Source organism: Lonchura striata, chromosome 1 (genome assembly GCF_046129695.1).
Source record: "Lonchura striata isolate bLonStr1 chromosome 1, bLonStr1.mat, whole genome shotgun sequence".
Classification (NCBI taxonomy): domain Eukaryota; kingdom Metazoa; phylum Chordata; class Aves; order Passeriformes; family Estrildidae; genus Lonchura; species Lonchura striata.
In genome coordinates, this window is record NC_134603.1 from 71,546,472 (window position 1) to 71,568,771 (window position 22,300).

Consider the following 22,300-nt stretch of genomic DNA (forward strand, 5'->3'; position numbering starts at 1 on the left):
GCGGCTAGCGCTCTCTTTTTGCCCTATTTTGTTGTATGCCATCTCAGAGACAAGGTTAATCATTCACTCTTCATGACAGAACTAGATTTGCAGGTTCTTTCAACAAAGATATTTTTAAATCCCTTGTTATTAAATTATTTTTCTCCCCTTGTCCTCTTCCAATTATTTCCTATATACACATTTTTCTCATATTTCCACATCTCAATCTCTTTCTTCGTTCATATTCTTTACTTCTTCCAAGAGATATATACATTAAAAAAAAATGAAAATAGAGCAATAACAATATGTTTCCTTTCTGATCTGTATCATCATTTACTTAGCAACATCCCATTATAATGAATGACTTATAGCATTAAGAACTAGTCAGTGTAAAGCCAGCCTCGTTTGGCCCTAAAATGGACTGATAGATAGCAAAGAACAATTGGAGGACTAACATTTGCAGAGACAACAGCTGTTTGTGAAAAAACATGCTTCTCCAAGACTTAATTTATTCCACGTAAAGTTTCACTGAGTAGGACATAAAACACTCAACGCATGCAAAGTACCTGGTTATATAAGAAAGTGAAAAACATTCTTGAGCCCGAAGAATGTTCAAAGCATCAGGCAATAAATACTTACAGACTTGTACCCACTGACATTTCCAAAGTATTTTAGTCTTTCTTGTTATTTTAAATGCACCTTACTGTGGCCATTTAAAATGATGAAAAACTCATTTTGATAAAAAAACCCATAAAATAATTAGCATGATGTGAGACAGTCAAAGCAACAACTTTGCAATGTAAGGTACAACATACACAAAGAAGTTTTTTTCTGTAGTTTTTTTTTGCTATCTTTGAGAAACTAAAACCACCTTGAGAGCTATTATCAGGCATTTTTACTTTGAGGTGAAAGTGTTATGATTACACACACAAAATGCATTGTGCTAATTTTGCTTACCAGAGAATGAATACAAGGATCTTGTCTCTCTCAAATTAGTTAGTCTGTATACTTCATCATTTAACTAAACAATCCTATATCACAGTGATAAAACAGGGGGTGTTTCATTGTCAAAGAGGAAAATCCAGTTAACAGTGTATGTTTAAGCAAATTCACAGGTTTCACTGTAAAAGAAAATTGACACCAACCTTTGTCTTCTGCACTTAGTTCCATCATCAACCACAATTCTCCATGCAGTTCTGAAAAATATGCAGAAGCAGACTAAGAAAAATATTTTATCTATTCTTCAAGCAATAATCCTAAAGCAGTTTCACTTGTTGCCTCTTAGCTTTATGATCATCCCAGACTGACAGGGTCAAATATTGGCCTTTGACACAGAGCAGATAAAACTAGGTAATTTAATTGTTGTTTCACACACCATCACTTCAAATTGACAGTCTAGTTATTGCCTTACACGTGAGCTCAGGACACTACAAGAATTTAAGGAATGTCCCAACAGTTCAGGACAATGGTTCATCAAGTCCAATGCTGCCTCTGCAACAGAGCAGCAAGAGATGATTTTTCTACAATCTATTCTATCCTCCAGTCTCCAAAATTCATGAATTAGAAATGGTGGACAGGACTAACCTCCACTGTGTACTATCCATCTATGGAGCTGCTTCTCATATATTCCAGTAACTTTCTTGAACCTGCTGATACTATCCATCTCCACTGTTTCCTCTACTAGTAAATGTTGCCTTCAGGGGAAGGCAAGGCGACCTGGTTTCAAGGAACAGCACGGCAGCCCAGTCTCCCCTGGGCCACTCGGGCCAACGACACACGCAGGCACCAGTGTGGTGGACGGTCGAAAGCGTTTATTATCTTATCTCATGGGTTTAAATAGTCTTGGGGGACTCTGTTACGTCAGGGGGGGTTGGTAGGGTCTCTAGGGTTAGTCAGGAGTGGAAAACTACTGGGTTAGGTGTGGTTACATTCTTTGGGGTAAATGGATAACATGTTGCAGGGTGAGAGGGGGAAGGGGTCTTTCTTTCCGTCACATCCCGAAATCTTCCGTTCGCCTGTCCCTATCTACTACATCTCCCCCCTCCTTTTCATAAGTAACATGAGGTAGTCGTAGATATAGGCACTGGAGTGAGGTACAAACTTGTAACTTGGTAAGGAAAAAAGGGTTTTTGGTAAACCTGAGTAAATTTCGCAAGGTGAGTTTCGAAGGCTTTTGCAGCTGATTGTGTTCGCACTTTTTGGTTTACAGCATTTGTTGCTGGCCCACGAACAGAATGTTCGCCCGTTCTAGACGGGCCTGAACAAATGAGACTAGCTTGTTCAGCAGGCATGGTCCTATGGTAACAGCTAAAAGCAGTATTGCCAGTGGACCTACCAGGGCAGAAATTAAAGTGGTGAGCCAAGGTGATTGATTGAACCAGGATTCGAACCAGCTCTGCTGGGTTTCCTTGTCTCTCTTTCTTTGAGCCAGTCTATCTCGGAGTTCTGCCATAGAGTCTTTAACGACTCCTGTATGATCTGCATAAAAGCAGCATTCCTCTTTCAAAGCTGCACACAGTCCTCTTTGTTGCATGAACAAGAGGTCCAGTCCTCGCCTATTCTGTAAAACTACTTCTGAAAGCGAAGAGACTGATTTCTCTAGATAGGAGATGGATTTCTCGATTTTCTGCAGGTCTTCATCGATGGTCATTTGCAGCTGAGAAAGTCCGTGCTGTTGGGTTGCGATGGCTGAGACACCTGTGGCTGTACCAGCTGGTCCTAGGCCGAGTAGCATTGCGATAGTTATACCTGTGATTATTTCTCTTTTGTGCAGTCTGTCAGGTTCTTCGAAAAGGTGGTACACTTCTTCATCTGAGTGGTATAGGACCCTAGGAACAATCAGAACTTGGACACAGAAGTCAATAGAGTCATTAAATTTGGCAAGGAACACACAAGGACTCACTCCGGATCGCTGGCAAACCCACATCCCAGATGCGGATGGGACCACCCACTTACCGATTTTTCTGTTGGGCTTGACAACTTTAGTGCAGAAGTTGCCTTTCTGCTTTGCTAAAGTTGCATTGCCAAAACATTTGCCCTGGCCTGTGATTTGACTCAGGGTGATTCCTCACCGGGGAGTGTCCCATCTGCACTGGTGGGGGGCACTGGCTGTGGAGTAACTGAAGGGGGTGTCTAAAGCAATGCCTTCGTAGAAAGGGGGTTTAACATCATAACAAAGCTAACAGGAGTTAGTCAGGTTCGGTTTGGTTTCGTTTAGGGTTAGAAAGGTAGTTTCTAGTATATAAACACAGGGGTGTTCCACGGGCTGGTGGAGGGTTCTATGTGACCCTTTTGCAGCTCGAGGTCGACCAGTTCTAGCAAGGCTGCTATTCGAGGCTTTGACAGGGGCCACTGCTCGACCCATACGGGGTCTGGTGATTTCCAAGTCAGTTTGATTGGCAGCAGTGGGTGTACGGCAGTGGCCCTTATTATAAATTTGTAATCTTGACTCTTAACATAGCAAGGATGTCCCTTCCTATCAGGGGTGGAGAGTTTTGCAAAATGTAGGGGTGGATTGCTACTGTTTGTTCTGGTCCCTTTTTTGTATGAAGCGTTATGGCTACTAATTGGGTGCTTTTCCAAGCTCGGGACGGCCCTCCCACTCCGTTCACTGGGGGGACTTCTTTGCATTGCCAGTGTCGGGGCCACAGTGCTTGGGGAAAAATCGAGCAGTCTGCTCCTGTGTCTGCCCAAAACTGAAGCCCTATGACATGGGGGTCCTGACTGCCATAAAGGCGGCACGTCCCCCACACCTTCGGTGGCTCCTTCCCTATTTTCATGGCCAGGGCCACCCAGGGGTCCCGTTCTGGGGCGTCCCCTGCTGACCCTGCGGCACAGGCGCTGTTTGCGGCGGTAGTGGGTACGAAGGTACCGCAGGCTGTGTTGCGAAATTCGCTGGCGAGGGTACGAAGCTGGCTGCCTCCCGTGGGGGTATGGGGTATAAGGGCGCCCCGTCCCACTGGGGGTTGGCATAGATGGGCTGCCTTGCATTTGCAGCGGGAGGAGGCTGGGTGCAGCCCGCACGCCCCCTCCCTCTCCCGTTTCCCTGGGTCCGGGACCTGCATTCCTTGGCCAGATGCCCCTTCCTCCCGCAGCCCCAAACAGGCTCTTCTCGGGCGTGCTTGGGGTGGAGGCGCCGCGGCGGGCTGCCATGCCAGCTGGGGACAGCTCAGCGCAGGCTATTTTTATTTCTCCCCAGTCGGTAAACTGGGCTGGTTTGTATTGTGGCTGCTTTTCGGTGCGGCTTAAAGCTTTACTTGGTTTTGTTTTAAATTGCATTGGCTCTATTCTCTTTGTCTCAGAGTCCCAGCCGGCTCCCGTCAGCTCTTCCGAGCTGCCGGAGCTGCTGCTGGACTCCGAGTCGGAAGTCGAATGCCAGCGCACTTCCGGGGCTCGGTGCCGTTTTGTGCAGCTCCGACCCCGCTCCTCCCCCCGGGGGTGGCGCCGCTGCCGCCCCCCGGGCTCGCCCTGCCTCCTGCAGGGGTGGGTTTCTCCCTTATATGGTGGCAGCGTCAGGCGCGGCTGCCGATCGGCTCCGAGCCTTCTGCCGCTCTCTTCCTCTTTCTCCCGCACACGCTCTTTAGCGAAACTCCGCACCTCTGGGCTCTTCGCGCCGAGACTGCCCGCGCCCCGCCCCTCCCCTTGGCTGCCGGCGCCATTTTCAAAGGCGTATGGAGGCGGCGTGGGCAAGATCTCCTCCCGAGCCGCGGCTCCCGCGGCTCTGGCTTCCCCCGCCAGTCCCTGCCAAAAGAACTCTGCGTGCTGCTGCACCTCCGGTACCGGGTCACCGACCGGCGGTGGCGGGGCGGATGGGGAAGCCGCGGATTTTTGGGAGGTTTCCGCGGGGGGTCCCGGGCCCCCGCCCGGGGAGGGGGGCGACGCGCCGGCCCCCCCCGGATCCCCGCTCCCGGGCGGATCGCCCTCAGGGGCGGTTTGCGTTGCCGCTCCTACCCCTAGCTTGGGTGTAACTAATAAACACGTACGCGCTGCGCTCCATGTCTCCTGCTCTTCTATTGCTTTGCGTAGGGCTTTCTCTACTTTTCCCCACGCCTTAAGGCATTTGCCGCTGCCTGAGGATTTCGTGTCCTCGGCCAGCGCGGCTGTGCATTTTTCCCATATCTCCGGATGCAAAACATCCACAGGGCGTTCAATTGCCCCAAGCTCAAGCAGCCTTGCTATAGCAAGATAAAAGTCTTTGAGCTTACACTCAATTCCCCATTGCTTATGAACCTCACTTACGACCCTGGCAATGGCATCCATGATGATCGCGGGTCCTGGGACGTCTCCCTTGCCGAGAACACGGTCTGACCGGTCTGGCCGCTGCTCTTGTCCAGGCGACACCCGCTGCCCGAGCGAATTATTCCCGGGCTTCGGCACCAGTTATGTTGCCTTCAGGGGAAGGCAAGGCGACCTGGTTTCAAGGAACAGCACGGCAGCCCAGTCTCCCCTGGGCCACTCGGGCCAACGACACACGCAGGCACCAGTGTGGTGGACGGTCGAAAGCGTTTATTATCTTATCTCATGGGTTTAAATAGTCTTGGGGGACTCTGTTACGTCAGGGGGGGTTGGTAGGGTCTCTAGGGTTAGTCAGGAGTGGAAAACTACTGGGTTAGGTGTGGTTACATTCTTTGGGGTAAATGGATAACATGTTGCAGGGTGAGAGGGGGAAGGGGTCTTTCTTTCCGTCACATCCCGAAATCTTCCGTTCGCCTGTCCCTATCTACTACAGTAAATGGGAAAGTTTACAACCTTCAGTGCAAAAGACTTTGTTTTGAGTGCTTGAAAATCATCTACTGCTATTTTTGTCTAGTTTCAATTCTTGCAATTTGAAGTTGATGAATGACGCTTCCAATAACTCTTGTGTTGCCTTCGTGATGGTGTATTTTTTGGTGACCTCACACCTCAGTCTTTGCTCCAAACTGAAGAAACCTGGATCTTTGTAAGTCCCTCCTCAGTTTGTTTCATCCACTTTATCATTTTAGTTGCCCTTCCCTATGTTCTTTCTGAAGTGGTACTTTATCTTCCTTTAGATCAGGAGGCCAAAACTGCACACAGTACTCAAGATGCAAGTGCATGAAGACCTTACACAACAGAAAAATAATGCAAGTCCATTCTATCTTTAAAATCATTCTTGATGATGGCCAAGATTTTCATATTTTTAAAAGCCTGGTTTTGGCCTTTGGTTCAAAATAAGCTAATGCATTTCAGAGAATTGTGAAAGCAGTCATGGCAACTCCAAGTGCTCCTTCCTGAGCTGCAATTGTCAGTTATAAGTACATTAAATATTATGTTCAGAGTGTCCCAACCTCATCAGTAAAGCCTTAGTAATAAGCCCATGCCTTTCCAAATCTGCTGTGTCAATGAGATGTTGGGCTGTGCAGAGTTAAAGTATATATTTGAGCTTAGCTTCTATTTACAAACAGCCTTGTACCCCAGCCCTCTGGTTCTCATAGTCTAGGCAGTTTTCCTAAAGGAAACCTGTCTCTCCTCTTTCTAACCTGGCTTCTTGAAGAAGCAAATCTCATTCAATTACACTATGTGAGAATCTGTCATTCCATTCCCCAGTTATCTTTCAACCTACCAGCCAACTTTAAACACATTAAACAGGAGGATACAAATATTCTATGCAATTGTATCCTTAAGTTTCATGGAACTAGAAATCTGGAAAGAAAAAGAGTACTCTACTAAAGGACGAGCTAAAACACACACTGATCCTTAGAAAAAAATCTGCAGAGAAAAAGGTTTTCAGGACCTCAGTTGTACAAGAAGTTTCATTTGGTGTTTGTACTCCTCTAGATATTAGAGGATGTAGTCATAAGACACAAATCCTTGAGACCAATCTTCATTAATTCTATTACACACAGAAGTACATCTTGATTTACCTTGGGTAATGACTCACAGGAAGCCACTTAAATTGCTTCATGGCAGAAAAGAAGCCTGGACCAGATGCAGCCTCAGCTGGAGTTGCTCTGTTCTAGTTTGAAGATGCTCTAGGATAAAATTGTCTAGCTAATAGTGGGATTAGTGCCCTACAGATCAGTACAGGAGAAGAAAACCAAGACAAGCATAAAATATCTTCTATTTACTTCACCAAAATCCACGCTTGTCAAACAAAATTGCATAAATTTGCAGAACAGTCATGGGCAGTCACCTTTGGAAGACCAGATTAAGAGTAGGAAGAAAGAGGGGCATTGTCCCATATTTCCCACTGAGCAGCTTAGAACTGGGAACATTGTCCACAAACTGGTCAGAGCTCATCTCCAGTAACAGCAAAACCCTGCCTGTGGATGGGGCAGCAGCCCTCAGCCCACAGTCAGCAATGTGGCTGTGCTGGAAGAATTTCAGGAGAGGCAGCATCCTCCCCTTCCCACTGTGTCCCAGTCTCAGCAGGGATTAAATGTCCAGGTGTTACAAAGATAAACAATATGTCAGTAGAATTCCCTTGTTAAAATTTAGGGCTTGATATGCTTCAGTGATCTCAGACCTAGAGGGAGACTGACAAAGCCTGGGGAGAAGGATGAACTCCTGATAGTGAACACACAGAATGCAGAATTTAAGGGCCATGAAGACACCTGTCAGAACTCCCAAGACAATGAAGAAACTAACAAAGCCAACTCAGCACCTGTGCTGAAATCAGCTCTCTCTGGGTAAAAGGTAATTCCGGAAGGGCAGATCACGGCCACCAGCTCAGAGACCACCGACCCAAGAAACCCAGCCACTCAAAAGAAGAGAAACACTGAGCATACAGATTAACTAACATAAGAAACAAGGTGATTATTTAGCCAAGAGAAGATATAATTTTAATTAATAAGAGAATTATCATCAGTGTTAAAATCAAATACAGCTCTAAAATGAAGCCAGCATGTTTTGATAGGCTGGACAACATGAACAACAAGTCTCATAACTTTTCCTTGAGAAGAGCAATTCTTTGCTATTGTCTGTAAGTATAGAAGGTTTGTTGCAAGCAGAAAGTTTTTTTGGTTTGGGTTTTTGGATTTTTTAATTTCACTCTTTTTTTCATTGCTGTTGATATCTTTGTTTTCCTCGTCTGTCTGATCAAAACACATTGTTTCTAGATACCTTACACACTATAAAGTACAGTAATCTTCTGCAATCACAACCAAAATCAGATATTTTCGTCAGTGAAGGAACTTGTTTTCCTGTAAAGTTACTATCAAAGCATTTAGTTGACTAAGACTTATATTTTAAAATTCTTATTATGTCCTCAATAATTTCAATAAGACTATTAAATTAGATCTTTATGTATGTAGGCAGCAGCCCCATGTGACGAGAGGTGACTGGCACCAGATGATGCAATGCAAGTAGGAAAAGAGAGAAGTTAGAGAACTGTAACAGCTTTCTTCTTGTTTTTGGCAGACCAGTAACTGGGATGATCTGTGTTAGTAATACTGTACAAATATTGCACCAACTGACTAACACTGATCGGATATTTTAAGCTAAATGATAAATAGGCATTTAACTTCTGCCTTTAGGAAAATTAACTAGACTACCATAGAATCTACAATCATCATTTTCAGTACTACATAAATCCCTGATGGAGAACAGCATGAACCTTGAGTGCATATCTGCCCTATGAGAAGAGAGCTGTTGCACGTAATAGAACAGGATACATTTTATAATCCAGATCTGCATCATGCCTTAGCAAGAATCTTTTGCATTCAAAAACACAGAAAAGGAAGGAACTGCTATTATGCCGTCAGAAAAAAGCAGCACAGAATGCATAATTTGTCCCAAAAAAGGGAGAGTGATTGATGAGTTATTTTTAAAACAGACAGTTTCCATAGAAGAGTTCAGACAGGTGTCACAAAAAAAAAAAATCAACAAAAACAAAACATAATTAACAGAGCAACAGTATTACGTCATGGTGGCAACAGTCTGGGTAGCAAAAGGAATGGGAAGAGAAAGGGACCTGGAAAATGAAAGGCTAAGATTAAATTAGATTTGTACAACAGCAGCCTAAATCAACTCAGGGTGTCATTCACTTGTAGATACTCTAAAACAGCAGAGGCAGAAAAGATAAATATGGCTCCTGACAGCTTTAATAGCCTGTTAACAATATGGGGTTTGTGAATTTGGCCTCTTTATTGCTGATGATTTTAGCAGTAGCTTTCTAGCAGTGAGCTCACTACACATTCTAAAGTTAACTCCCTCCAACACTTCTCTGAAAGATCCAACAGAAACATAAGCAGCTGCCAATGTCTTCAGCTACCCTTCACCTAATATTTTTTATGGTGCAGTCAAAAGTTTCGAGACATAGTGGAATCACCTGAATTCCCCAGCAGATATGCTGATTGTGTTTTGCTAAAGACTATAATGCAAACATACAAAGCTGTTGTAGGTATCTCTCAGAGTTGAAGAGCCCAAGGATATTTGCTGTACAGCATACCCCGTGCCCTCAGCAGAGACGAATTAACCAAAGCTGAGAATAATGCTGTGACCCACACAGCTGGTAAATCCCAATCAAAAAAGATGCGCAGCAAGACATTATGAATCAATGAGGCAGCACAGGAAAACATTTGCAGTTGTATTTTATAGATGCACTTTGTCTCTTTTTCCCTAGAACAACAAGACAATCATTCTGCACCCAAAATTTAAAATTAGACTTTATCTCTAGCAATATTTTACTAGTAATTAGTGCTAGGGGAAATGCATGACTTTTTTATTTCTGTTCAAAACATCTTCCCTGTTAATAATCTTCAGATTTTTACATCCTTCACTTTTTCAAATTGCTAATATTGTGTTAGGAGGAACCAGGCTAAAGTGGATAGAAATTTAGATAGAAAACTAAAGTCCTGAAAATGCAATCCTTACTTATGCATTTGAATGTTCATTAAAAGCAAAAACTCTATTAAAATTTATCATGATCTTTGGGTGAATTCACCAAACACACAAGAGCAGCTCAGAGACACAGAGAGCAGATTACAAAAAGCTATCAGTATACTTAGAAATAAGCCTGATCCTGAAAAAGTAGTACATCAACTACTTCAGTCACATCAACTTAACTCTCCCTTAGAAACAAGGAAGAGTTAAGAAAAAATACACAAGAAATAACATAGGCAGGGTATTGAAGGCTCCTGACCCCACACTACTCTTGCTACAGCCTTACATAGGGTATAATGATGGAATGTAAGTTACTTTGAAGAAAAAACCATAAGAATTGGAGGAAGCCAGAAAATCTGGTCTTGCTATCCTGATACCTGCCAAGATCCCACAGCTGGAAGTCCGCTCAAAAGGTTGTTACATTGTGAGCCTATTCCAGAATTGTAAATTAGAATTAATTCAAAACATAGATCTAAACATAGATTAATATATTTTCTCTCTAATGGTAAACTGAAAATAGAATAGTTCTTTTCAGCTTAGACCATGTTAAAAAGCAATATAAATGTAAGATTTTTCTTATTTTGTTTAGACAAGATTTTTATAGGGAAGAGAGGGAAATAGTATTTCTGATGCTTGTGACTTTTGTATATTTTTATATAATTTCTCAAAGCTCTCTACATTTCAGCCTGATCTACCTTTATTTTTCCAGTTCCTAAAAGATTATCAGAAATTGGACTTATTCTGTTACAGAACATGTCTTTGAAAAGAGATAAGCTGCAAGTGACAAATCAAGGAAGAAAAAAAAAAGCAGAAAGTTTTTGCAGAAAGAAAATATTTCCTAAAACAACAGGGCAGCCTGATGAGGACCCATCTGTGAGATCATCAAGAGATATCTGTCTGTCTAGTTACATAAAATAGCATTATAGTAAGTTACAACCATTGTAAGAACAGCAAATGTATCTGAGTTAAAAATAAGAGCATGATTGATGGTGATTCCCCTGCCACAGCAGAGAGAAAGGAATAAAAGAATTTAAACTTTTAAATTTACTACATGTTCTTACTGCTTTTGTGAAATTCCAGGAAACCTTCTTTTAAAAAATGTAGGCTTTTGGCAAGTATGCCTCAAGCAGTATCTTTCTCCAATAGCCTCTGTGGCAGTAATTCTTAGGCTTGACTCTTGATTTTAAGTTTTAGTGAAAATCCAGGGGACCTTTATCAATTTCTAGTTTAAATATTTTTTAAAATAACTTGTGTTATAAGAAAAGCTGATCAATGCTGACTCTTAATATTCTCATGCACTGCAGTACTAGCTGAATGTAGTATTCTGCCTTAGTTAATAAAGTAAGAAGTACTATTTTCTTTGTCTTCCCTTATTACATGAATTGTTATGAATACACTCAACTCATAACTGTTGTTTAAAATGCTCACTACATACCTGTTTACCTATGGCTACACACACAGCAACACATCTTGCAAAATCTTTGTGTTAGGAGCATGATCAAGAGGCATCATTGGTAAATGCACTTTCCTGCCTTGAGGAACAAATAACCTTCACAGAACTGTGTTTCTTTTACATAAAAATATTTTGCTTCAGCTCCTCAGGTGTATCTTTTTGTTTGCCACTCTGCCATCCAAGCTAACTAATGAATGCCTTCATGCCAATTACCTACAGAAACACAGCAAGCTCTCATTAATCTGCAAGACTGCCACAACCATATGTAAATCTTTCCTTAATGAATCCTCATTTGTACTTTTTAATTTTGTTAGACCTTACATGCCATGACATAAAAATTGCACTTCCCCAAAATACAAGTTGTTTTCTAATTCTGCAGATAAATTAACTAACCACAAGGCCAAACTCATGGAGTCAAATGGAAAAAAACAAACCAAACCAACAACAAAATGTCCCACCAGAAAGCCACCACACATAAACACTTATTTTCCACACATTTTCAGACTTACTTTTCATAAGTCTCAACTAGTTATTCAATAATTTTCTTAAAGAAAAGCGAAAGAGCACAAGAGCACAGTAGTTTTACTCTCTCAGAACAGAGCAGCTGAGAAAGAAAGAGAATTTTTCAAAGCCTGCTTGATTTTGTTGCACACCTCAAGGAGCTACAACAGGACCACAAAAGATAGGTGTTCTGTAACAAACTTGTTAAAAACATTTCTGCATTTTTCAATATGAGGTAGGAAAGGAAGTTTTTTTTTTGGGGGGGCTTAATATTTTCATGCTTATCCACCAATTTTACCAGCAAGTAAAAGGAAAACAAAATGAAAAAAAAAAAAAGGAGGAAAGAGGTACCCATATCCAACTAAAAGTTACAGACCTATCTTATTCTATGAAGGAGACTGAGAATGAGGGGGATTTTTTTTTAGTTTTATGGAGAAAATTTAATGCAGTATCTTATCAGCATAAACAGTACTGGGTATTTTGGGAAAAGTTGTACAGTAGAAGTGATATGTTTTTAATAATGTATTTTCAATTTTACTAAGTGGTCAAATTACATTAAAGTACAACACAGATGGGCAGTATTATTTTAATTCCATCTAAACACAGCTGTAAAGACTTTTTTCCAAGGTACTTCAATATCTACAATAAATTTATTCATGCAGACCTTTTTGGAGTATCCTGCAATAAAGAATGGTTTCCAGCCTTCTTTAACCCATGCCACCTGTGCTTCAAACCATCCACTACATCTTATGAATTAATAACTATTCATACAAAGTTCCAGTTGTGGTTCCCAACTTTAAAAAATGGGAAAGTCAGTATAGACGTTTTGGGTTTAGCTTTTGTTGGCAGAAGTTTTTGAAGAAAAATAGAACTACTTTGCAAGATTATGAGGTTTAGTTAGTTTTACCCATTTCCTGGAGCCTATTTGTCTTACTGTGAGGAGAATTAGAACCATTTTAAATATTAGATTCACAGGCACAAATGAGAAAGAAAATAATGGTGTTTGATTTATGAAACAGGAGGAACAGACATCTTTGTCATTACAAGGGAGTATTGTTGAAAATAAGTCAATGTAAAATCTTTCTACAGAGAGAATACAAAAGTGATCTCCAGAAAACATCAAGTAGATGTGGTTAGAGTTCCTGTGAATAGGCTCATTTAGTTGAGTTCATATCTTGAAATAAACTGCAAAACACTTTGCTGCTTGAAATGCTTTCAGAAGCTACCAAAATCACCAGCTTCCCCAAAGAACTGTTTGAAACATGACTTATATTTTGTCCCTCCTGCCTTCCTCCTGTCTTTGCTTTACACCTTCTTTCCCTGCCTGTTGTACAAATTCGCATTCAGCTGAGCATCCATTTTCCCAAGGATTTTCTCCTGGCAGCATTTGGCAGCTTGAGTTTGACTGTTTCAGCAGAACATGAAAGTAAATGGATGATCAAGCTCCACTGGGGCTAGAGGGAGAGAGTGGGGCATCTACTCGGTCACTGCAGACACTCTTGGATGCTTTGTCTGTTCAGCCTAGGATTTGGCTTACATTTCTCATAAAAGGTCCAAGATGCTGCTTTGTGCAAAATAGCCAAGCAGAGGGCTACTCTTGGAGAAATATAAAATAAGTAGCTGATCCAACTCCACCCAGGCTGAAGCTTATAGGAAGTTCTGGCCACCAACACAGCACACTTCATATTTCTCTCTCTCCCTCCCTGGTGCAGGGCTACAAATAGAAGTTTCTTGATGCACCCTTTCTAGAACTACCATAGTTAGGTTATCTTTTTGCTGTGTTATAAAAAATAGCCATCTGGGAACCATCTAATTTTTCTGAGTAAATTTGTCAGTAGAAGTGAAAAGGACCTGCTGAAGAAAGATTTGTGACATGTGAAAGTAAATCTGGAGTACAGCTGTGCAAGTGGTATCTCAGAAAGCTTAAAAAGTATCTGGAAAACAAATCTTATAAAACAGAAGTGAAAATTGTATATGGTGTTAATTCTAACAACCTGACACTTGAAGGGGGAAAACAACTCATAAGGCCCTAAGATAAACATTCATGCAAGTAACCAGAATGTATAAATGAAACAGAAAAACTGATTACACATGTGGCATTGACTCTTCATAACATCCTTAGGATCACTTTCTGGTCATCAGGTCTAATAATAAAATCACAGAATTAAAAAAATCATAAAACGGCCTGGGCTGGAAGGGGCCATAAAGATCATCCAGTTCCAAGCCCCTGCCATGGGCAGGGACACCCTCACTATGAGGTTGATCAGACCCCCATCCAACCTGGCCTTGAACACTTAGGGACAGGGCAGCCACAGCACCTTTGGGTAACTTGTGCCAGTGCCTCACCACCCTTACAGTAAAGAATTTAATCCCAAAACCTAATCTAATTCAGTTTGAAGCCATTCCCTCTGTCGGAGTCCAGGACATCCCTCTGGCTGCCCTGGCTGTCTTGAGACCCTGGCAGGGGTCTCTGAGACCTTGGCAAGAAGTCAAAAACACCTGTAGCTTCAATTTTAACCCATGGAAAAAATTGCCAGATTTGTATATAAAATTACAAGCCACAAGGGTTTGAGTACTGTGATATTTGAATTAACATAGGTTGGAAAAGTAGAAATTTGGGGGTTTTTAGAATATAATTCAGGGGGTCAAAATGAAGCAATTTGTGCATGTCCTAGCCTTCTTTTCCTTGTTCTTGTCCTCCATGTCTTTTCTATTGGTTCAAGGTAGAGATTCACAGTCTAACATAGATGATAAGTATTGGTAAAGAAGTTGTAAACATGTAGTTTTGAGTATATAATGTGGGAGCCACCCAAGGCTCACAGCAGATTGCCATGGCTTCTTTTCTGGACAGACCTCAGCAGGTCAGAGATAGAATCTTATAGATAAGAAAAAACAAACAACCTTGAAAACACAATCAGATGCATTCCAGGCTCCTTCTTTGGCTGCATGGGCTGGGAAAAGGACTTTCACACTGTTGGGGTCCCGACAAACCAGCCCTGACACCCTCCTGTTCTATCACTACATATCCTTGTAAAAATCTCTCTCCAGCTTTCATGTGGCTCCTCTTTAGGTATTGGAAGATGCTAAATGTGACCCATAGAACTTTCTCTTCTCCAGGCTGCATTCTGTTTTGTGCTGATGCCATATCATATAAACATGTAGTATCAAGCTCCATTTGAAAAAGCATTTTATTTAATTAATTGAACAGACACATGGAGGGGGTTGGGTGATTCTTTGTGGGTTTTTTGTTTCCTGGTGTTTTTTCGGTTGTTGGGGAGTGGGGTTGAAGAATAGAGTGATTTAAAGTGACTCATGAATTGGGGTTCTGACAGATGAACTTTGACAAATCTAGCAGTTTTAATCTCACCTTTCCTAACTCCCCATGTCATTTTTCTACAGAGATTAGCACACTAACAGACGGAAATGTATGACTCAATTATTCTAGTTCACAGTGCAGAATATCAGTTAAAAGCACTAATGAAGGTGTGGTTTGTGCTAAGACATAAAACCATGAACTGAACCTAAAAATGCTGTGCACACACATTTCACCAAATCCAAAGATATAATGGCAAGTTCTGGGATGGCAAACTAGATGCAACAGCACTTTATCCACTCAGCAAAGGAGAGCAGACCCCTCAGCCAGGTGGAAATGCTTCTGAGATGAGCTGGCAACACTTGGATTGTCCAGTTTCCCAACTGACCATATCTTCTGTTCACCCCTTTATTTCAGCTGGCACACTGGACTGGTTTGTATCTTCTGCAAAAGACTAAGCACAAGTCAGATCTCCAAGTCTTTCACTGGTTGATATAAGATCATTAAATATATATATATATATATATATATATATATATAAATTAGTCATTGTAAGTAGTTCAGAAATACATTTTTATAAGAATGAAACCAGAAAATTAGTTACTGCTTAAATTTCTATATCCTGTTTCTTACTGTCATATTTAGAGTGCCTCCATTTTTCACAATTTCTAAGTGTATGTTATGACTGAAGGAAAAATATTTCAAGTCTAATCTTACACTTTCTGATTAATTTCTCCCCAATTTCCTGTAAATGTCCCCATAAAAATTGTAAAGAAAATCAGTAGTTAACAGAGATAAGCTCTGCTCACTTTGAAAATTCAGTTACTAAATAGAGAATTCTGTTTAAAAAAATATCTGAGAGAAAATTTAGAAAATAAATTCCTTTGATTTGTATTTTTCACATCCATACTAATACATGGAATTATGTTTAAAAGCAGAGATACTGAAATGTATTAACATTGTCAGAAATCAGAATTATTTTTATTTTCACCTGAAAATATCCATTGAAATAAAAACGAATTAGTTGGAAAATTCAAATTAAAATGCAAAAGGTGGTAGCAAGCCCCATGACAGTTCTTTCTTCCTCAGGATAATTTGTTGCATGTAGATAAGAGGTTTAAATCAATTTTTTTCTGTAGGAGGAAGAAAAGTAAATTTAAAACCTCATGTGACTAGAAAAAACTAGAATTTGTTTAGTGTTCAAATAATGAATATCATTCTGCTGTCAGTCCTGCTCAGTCCTAGTTAATCTCCTTCATTTTTTTAATTCCTCTATGATGCTGAATTGTCAAAATCTCTAAGTAGTATCCTAAATGACTGCTACTCAAGCAGTTCACTTATAATGCACAAAGTCTTATAGTTAATAATGCTGATAGCACACAAAATCACTGATAAAATATACTATATAGGTTTATATAAGATATGTAAAATTCATTTAATTTACCAGGCAAAAGCTAGGTATAGATATTTCCCTATTCTCACAAGAAACAGTAGATATGAAAACTAGAACTTTAAGAAAGTAAACTACTCTGCATTAATGCAGATATAAGGAAATATGAAAAAAAGTAGTGATTAAATAGGTAGACCATATATGTGAAGTAAAACACATTTTGTGTTTGGAATCAAAGTAGAATTAAGCATGCTTTGTAATTCCCTTCTTTCTCTGCATCTCTCATGGCATGAACACTCAGTCAGAAAGGGCAGTACTGGAAGGGATGAAGTCTTTACTGTTGGTTTAGTTGTACCAGTATCTCTCAGCTGCAGAGTATCTTTCTATCTTTCTGGTCTTTTTGTTTCCCTTTTCACTTCTTCTCTTGCACATACAATTTTGTGCCCAGTGCTGCTGAAAGCTGAAAGGTCTGCATCTGCTCCCAGATCAAAACTTGTTTGTCATTAAATTATAGCTTTAAACAAAAAGGGCAAAAAGACACTAAAAAGGGGGAGTATCCACATTTTCCTCTGCCTTTCTGTTCCTGTCACTAGAAAATAATAGCTTCCCTGAAGTGTATTTACAAGTCTGAAAAGGGGGACTAGTGAAGTTCAAGGAGACATACAGAAAGAAGTCAAATAACAACTAAGAGGAGTAAAACATCTTCCATGCACTGAACAAAAGCACAGTTAATACTTAAAACACAGTAATAAAAACTAATTTTCGGTGTTTATGAAGGAAAAAAGCTGGTTTTGCACCCAGCTTACTCATTTGGATCAAAGAACCCTCCTGTTTCCAGCTCAGACCTTTCCTAAGGCCTTCCTTGGAAGTCTGCTAGCACAGACCAGTAGATACCTTCACATTTCTCAGGAAGATGGGTTCCAGATCTAGCTAATCTGGCTCAGTTTGTGATGTCTTTGCATGTCCTTCCTTCTCAATCTTCTTCAATTAAGATTAAGAATTTTAGTGAACACACAGGTGTAGGTGATGGACTGCTTCCCACAGCTCCCAGTCCTATCCATTCTGTCATTTTTCATCTGTAAATCTGATCAGAAGTGTACTTCTCTCACAAGAGAGCACAGCCAGAGGAAAGGGAATGCACACAGACTGCACAGAGGAGCACCCAGCAGAAATGATCTGCCATCAGGTGAGGCATGTTTTGCTTTTGCACCCTAAACTTGCAGATATCTGTCCCCTTTTTACAGCTGTCTTCTACTCATCCTTTAGGTTAAAAGTATAGCACTTCATTTTCAATGAGCCCCTCATTATGCATTACTCATAGTAGTTTTAATCTGTGGGTATTGTTCAGACTAGGTTTATTTTTCTCTTCCAGTATTTCACTATTTGTGTATGTGTCATCTAATGTAAGGGTTGTGGTGGTAATTGTTACCCTTCTATGGAAATGCTCAGTAATCACTGTGTAAACCTTGCATAACATCCAGAAAGCAGTTTAGACTTGGTTCCAAGCAGCCTTAATTTACATATCCAAGTGTATTTTTGTAAAGCAAAACTGAATGTGTGTTTATTAGAGAAGTCATACACTCAAAACTACCATGGCATCTTTTCCACATAAAGGTTGTCTGTAAAAGGGAGCTGGAATTTAGTACCAGGACATCAGCAATTGTCAAGCAGAAGCCCGTCTGCCCAGAAACACACAATAATCCCATTACCAAATTTAAGATTAGCCTTGGGCAAGATACTGTCCACATTGCATAAACAGTTATATCCATCACGACAAAAAGAAAACAAAATGTACAAACAAAACTCAAACTCAAACCAATACAAAAAGAAATCCAGAAGAAAAAAATATTTGACAATTATTTCCCCTAGGTGACTCAGGTGTTGTGCCCATCTATCATCTCAGTAGGTGTTTTGGTGATTACAGCAACAATACAGAGCAAAAAAGAGGCCAAACAGCAAGGCAGAAAAAAATTGCTGATGGCATACAATTGTAAATTATTTAATACAATTAATCATTTAAAAAAATTATGATGACCTGAGTTTTCTGAGCAGAGCAAGCAATATTAAGGATCAAAATCTCCATCACAATTAGATAGTACCTCATCATGCCATATATATCAGGAAGAACTATTTACAAAGAGGATTTAATAAATAGTTGACAATAATAATGTCCACTAGATTGAATAATGTCAACAGCAATATAAAAAAAACACATGTCTTTGGGTTTTTTTTTGAGAAATAACCTTCTGAAAAAAAAAATTAGTAAGAAAATGATAGTAAGTGAGCTATAGATCTCTCCAGGCGAAAAAAAAAAAAAAAAAAAACCACAAAAAAACAACTTGTAAGAGCAGCACATAAAAAAAACCTATAAATAAATAAATAAATAAGTAGAGAATATGACATGTGACAGCATCACAAGGAAGGAAAAAGCTCATGAAGGGCAGCAGTGAGAACAGGAGAACTGAAAGAAAAAGTGTACTATGGTCTATAAAATTGAGATGAAAGAAGACAATTTAAAGATCATTGTTTTTCACTATTGTCTTAAATTAACACAGGCTGAAGAAGTAGTTCCTTCCTTAAGTAACCATGTACATAACTTTAAAAAAATTATAAAGCTTTCACAGTGGAAAAAAACTGAAGGACATATTTCAGAAAGGTATTGGTACTGAAATGCTTAATAACAAATCTACTCACTGTAGTTTTGTATTTCTGGAGGTGAATAAAAAAAATGTAGGTACATAAAATGGGGCTAAGGCAAAACTGAAAGCAACTAGACTCCAAAATTGTGCCTTCTCTGCTTTCCACTCAGTTGACACCTAATCTCCAAGGCATCTAAAAAGTACGTGCACCTCAGTCTCTGATCTCAAATCCAGGAAGAGTAACTGCATGTCCAGAAGTGTTCCACGTCTACACAGCAGCCTTTCCTGCAACAGCTCTCTTGTTGGCACATCATTCATGCCACAGCTTGAACAAGTTCAGAAAATGGGAGTTCTACAGCACTCCAGTTTGCTAAGCAATAGCGTGATTACTGTCTCAGAGTATGCTAGAACAACCACAACTCTGGGAATGCAACTGTAGCGCTCTGCCTGGCTTGAGGATTTTTATATTGATTTTTGTGTTAAGCAGGCCTCAGAGAAAATACAGAAACTGACCTGGAAGCAAGGACAGAAAGACTGTGCATTCCCAGCTGAACTCCCAAGCATGGAATTCATCTCCTAATGCAGGTGTCTGGGCTTCCTCTGTGGTCAAGAAGGGGCTAAGCAGCACAGTCTGAGGGCTCCAGACAGCAACTCACTCATCCTACAGCAGAGATGTCGGTCAAATGAATCACTCTTGACCAGCTCACTCCATCACTGACTGTGGCAGAGTTTCAGCATCAGGCTAGAATTAACACCCACTTGCTGGCACCTAAAGTCCTACCTTTACTAGGTAATCTACTGTAGATTAATTGCCCCTTGATTCACTTACTAACATCCAGAAAAAGCCACCTTCCTGTTTGTACACTGGTAGAGATGCAACTCTACCAGCGTACAACAGTGAGGGAAGAAGTTTCTTATCTAAGACTTGTGTGGCAACAAGTGCACATCACTATCAGACAAGAAACAAAGTTATGATCCCTTTCAACGAGTAATGCAGCAGCACCACCAATTTTCCCTATTCTGAAAAAGTATCCCCACTTCTTTATTAAGAAAATATACTTCAGTTGTTTAACTTCTTTCAGGGATGAAGACAACACTGAAATTCTAGACATCCTGTTCTTGAATTCACTGATAGAACTGTTGAGAAGTGCACTGTATTTGTCCATCATGAACAGATCTACAGACTATTTGGCAATATGAGGCAGCTGTACCTGAATAAGCTCTCACTTTGATCTGAAAAATAAAATCCAGAAGGAAGTTAACTAAGAGTACAGACAGCAGCACTGAGCAAAAACAGTTCTGGTAGAAGCTGTTTCACAGACTGCTACATAGTCTTCCCACAAAAAAGGCATAAAGTGATTCCATGATTATTTCTAAGGTAAGGAAGATGACAACACAGAGGTTTAGTTGATGCCATGTCTGTAAGGACTCTCACAGTTCAGAGAGAAATGCTGACCTTTTGGAGGAGCTGTACAAGTAATTTTGAATGAAGATGATAGAGCTGAGTGATAGGGTTTTTATCTATTTATCTATTTTTATGTCTTTATATAGTATGTATTATATATATACTTACTTTTTTCTGTATAGAATAAAAACAGTTGTTCTGTCTCAGATAGAGAACCTTCAACAGTAAATGCTGTCAGAAATTTCAGAATGAGCCAGTCACATAGGTATTATCAGTTAATAGCAACAATTTTCTGGTTGCATTATGGAAGAAACATATTGTTTGGACAACTGGAAGAGTAACCCAGATTGGTAGACGTGAAGGATTTGTCTTCAACCAGCTGTAGAAAGAGGTTGCAGAAGAGGTGAGGGGAAGGAGGTAATTGCTTGAAGGATGTGAAGCCAGAGTCCACTGCAACCTCAAGCTGGCATTTAAAAACTGCTGACTGAGGAGACAATGCTTTCTAGAAAGGATTGCCAGACCATTAGCAAAAGTCCATAACCTTTTATAGAACAGTGTGACAAGATGCTGGGAGGAAACAGACAGGAAATGACACAGAATTTATGGTGTAAGGCTGCAAAAGTTAAGAGATGCCAAGGAACAATCTATCCAAGGTGAGCTGGCAGGAGTGCATGACACCCACCTAGTGAGCTTCAGCATACTCCAATCGTGGCATAAGATAATTTAGTCCACAAATAGTTACCAATTCTGGAGTTTCCCTGAACTGTACCTGTTAACATGGGCAAAGGCACATTGTACCAGACAATCAACATTCTACAGAAAGTGAGAGCCCAATGCAGAATCATCATGGCACAGGATGGCAATATATTTTTTGCAACTCAGATGAGAAGTTCCTGTTCCACCCTTTGCTATTAATGGACAAAGTCATTAACCTTCTTGCAGACAACATTGTTACGTTTTCAAGTGTATGCACTGCCCTTAAATCCTAGAGAAAAATAGGACAGGTAGCAAACGAAAAGGCTTTTTTGGTCTTTCTCAACCCAGCTTTGTTATAGAAATGCAGTGATCCATATCTTCAAACTTTTTTAGAATATTTAAGATAAAAAAAAAAAAAAAAAAAAAGGTAGGTCTTTGTCCTGATACTACAGACATAGAATGCAACATGTGCACAACATTTGCCATGGAACAAAGGAGAGTGATTTGAGGCAGGGGCTACCAAGACTTAAGGGGATGTCATTAAGAGCCATCATCAAAACAGAAAAGTGCATTGTTTAGCGTGACAAATCAGGTTCCACTCTGGTCACCTATAAACAATGTTTTTTGTAACTTTCTGGTACATGTTTTCAGTGATTTCTGCCTTTCCATAAGCAGGACATTAATGTACATACAGTAAGTTCTTTCCTCCTCATTGCAGATATTCAGTCTCTATCCTGGACTAGAAGTAGCAAATTCCTTCAACACTCAGAGAGAAAAGCATGGAGAAACAAGAGTCTACAGGAGAAATAAGGAGTTACCTGCTACAATACAAACAAACAAACAAACCCAGCTCTACCCACAGTCAGCATTAGTCACAGAATGCACTACTTGACATTTTTAAAATCAGTTACTGGACTGAAATTCTGAAACACAACCAACTCAGACTAAGTTAAACATGTTAATATTAAAATATAACACAGGCTTTTATGTAATGTTATTCCCTTGCAATATGCATTTATTATTTAAGTATATGTCACACTACACAGTTTTGCACAAACACTTGATGAAGAATCCTCCCACATAC

At 40.3% G+C, this 22,300-nt stretch overlaps 1 long non-coding RNA gene across 1 annotated transcript in view; it reads right to left on the reverse strand.

The window, feature by feature from the left end:
* The window catches only part of LOC116183235 (uncharacterized), a 110,313-nt gene that overhangs the window by 36,325 nt on the left and 51,688 nt on the right, over positions 1-22,300 (reverse strand). Inside the window, exon 3 of the long non-coding RNA XR_004147807.2 lies at positions 1,125-1,175. This is a non-coding gene — a long non-coding RNA (uncharacterized LOC116183235). The remainder of the gene's footprint in view (positions 1-1,124; positions 1,176-22,300) is intronic.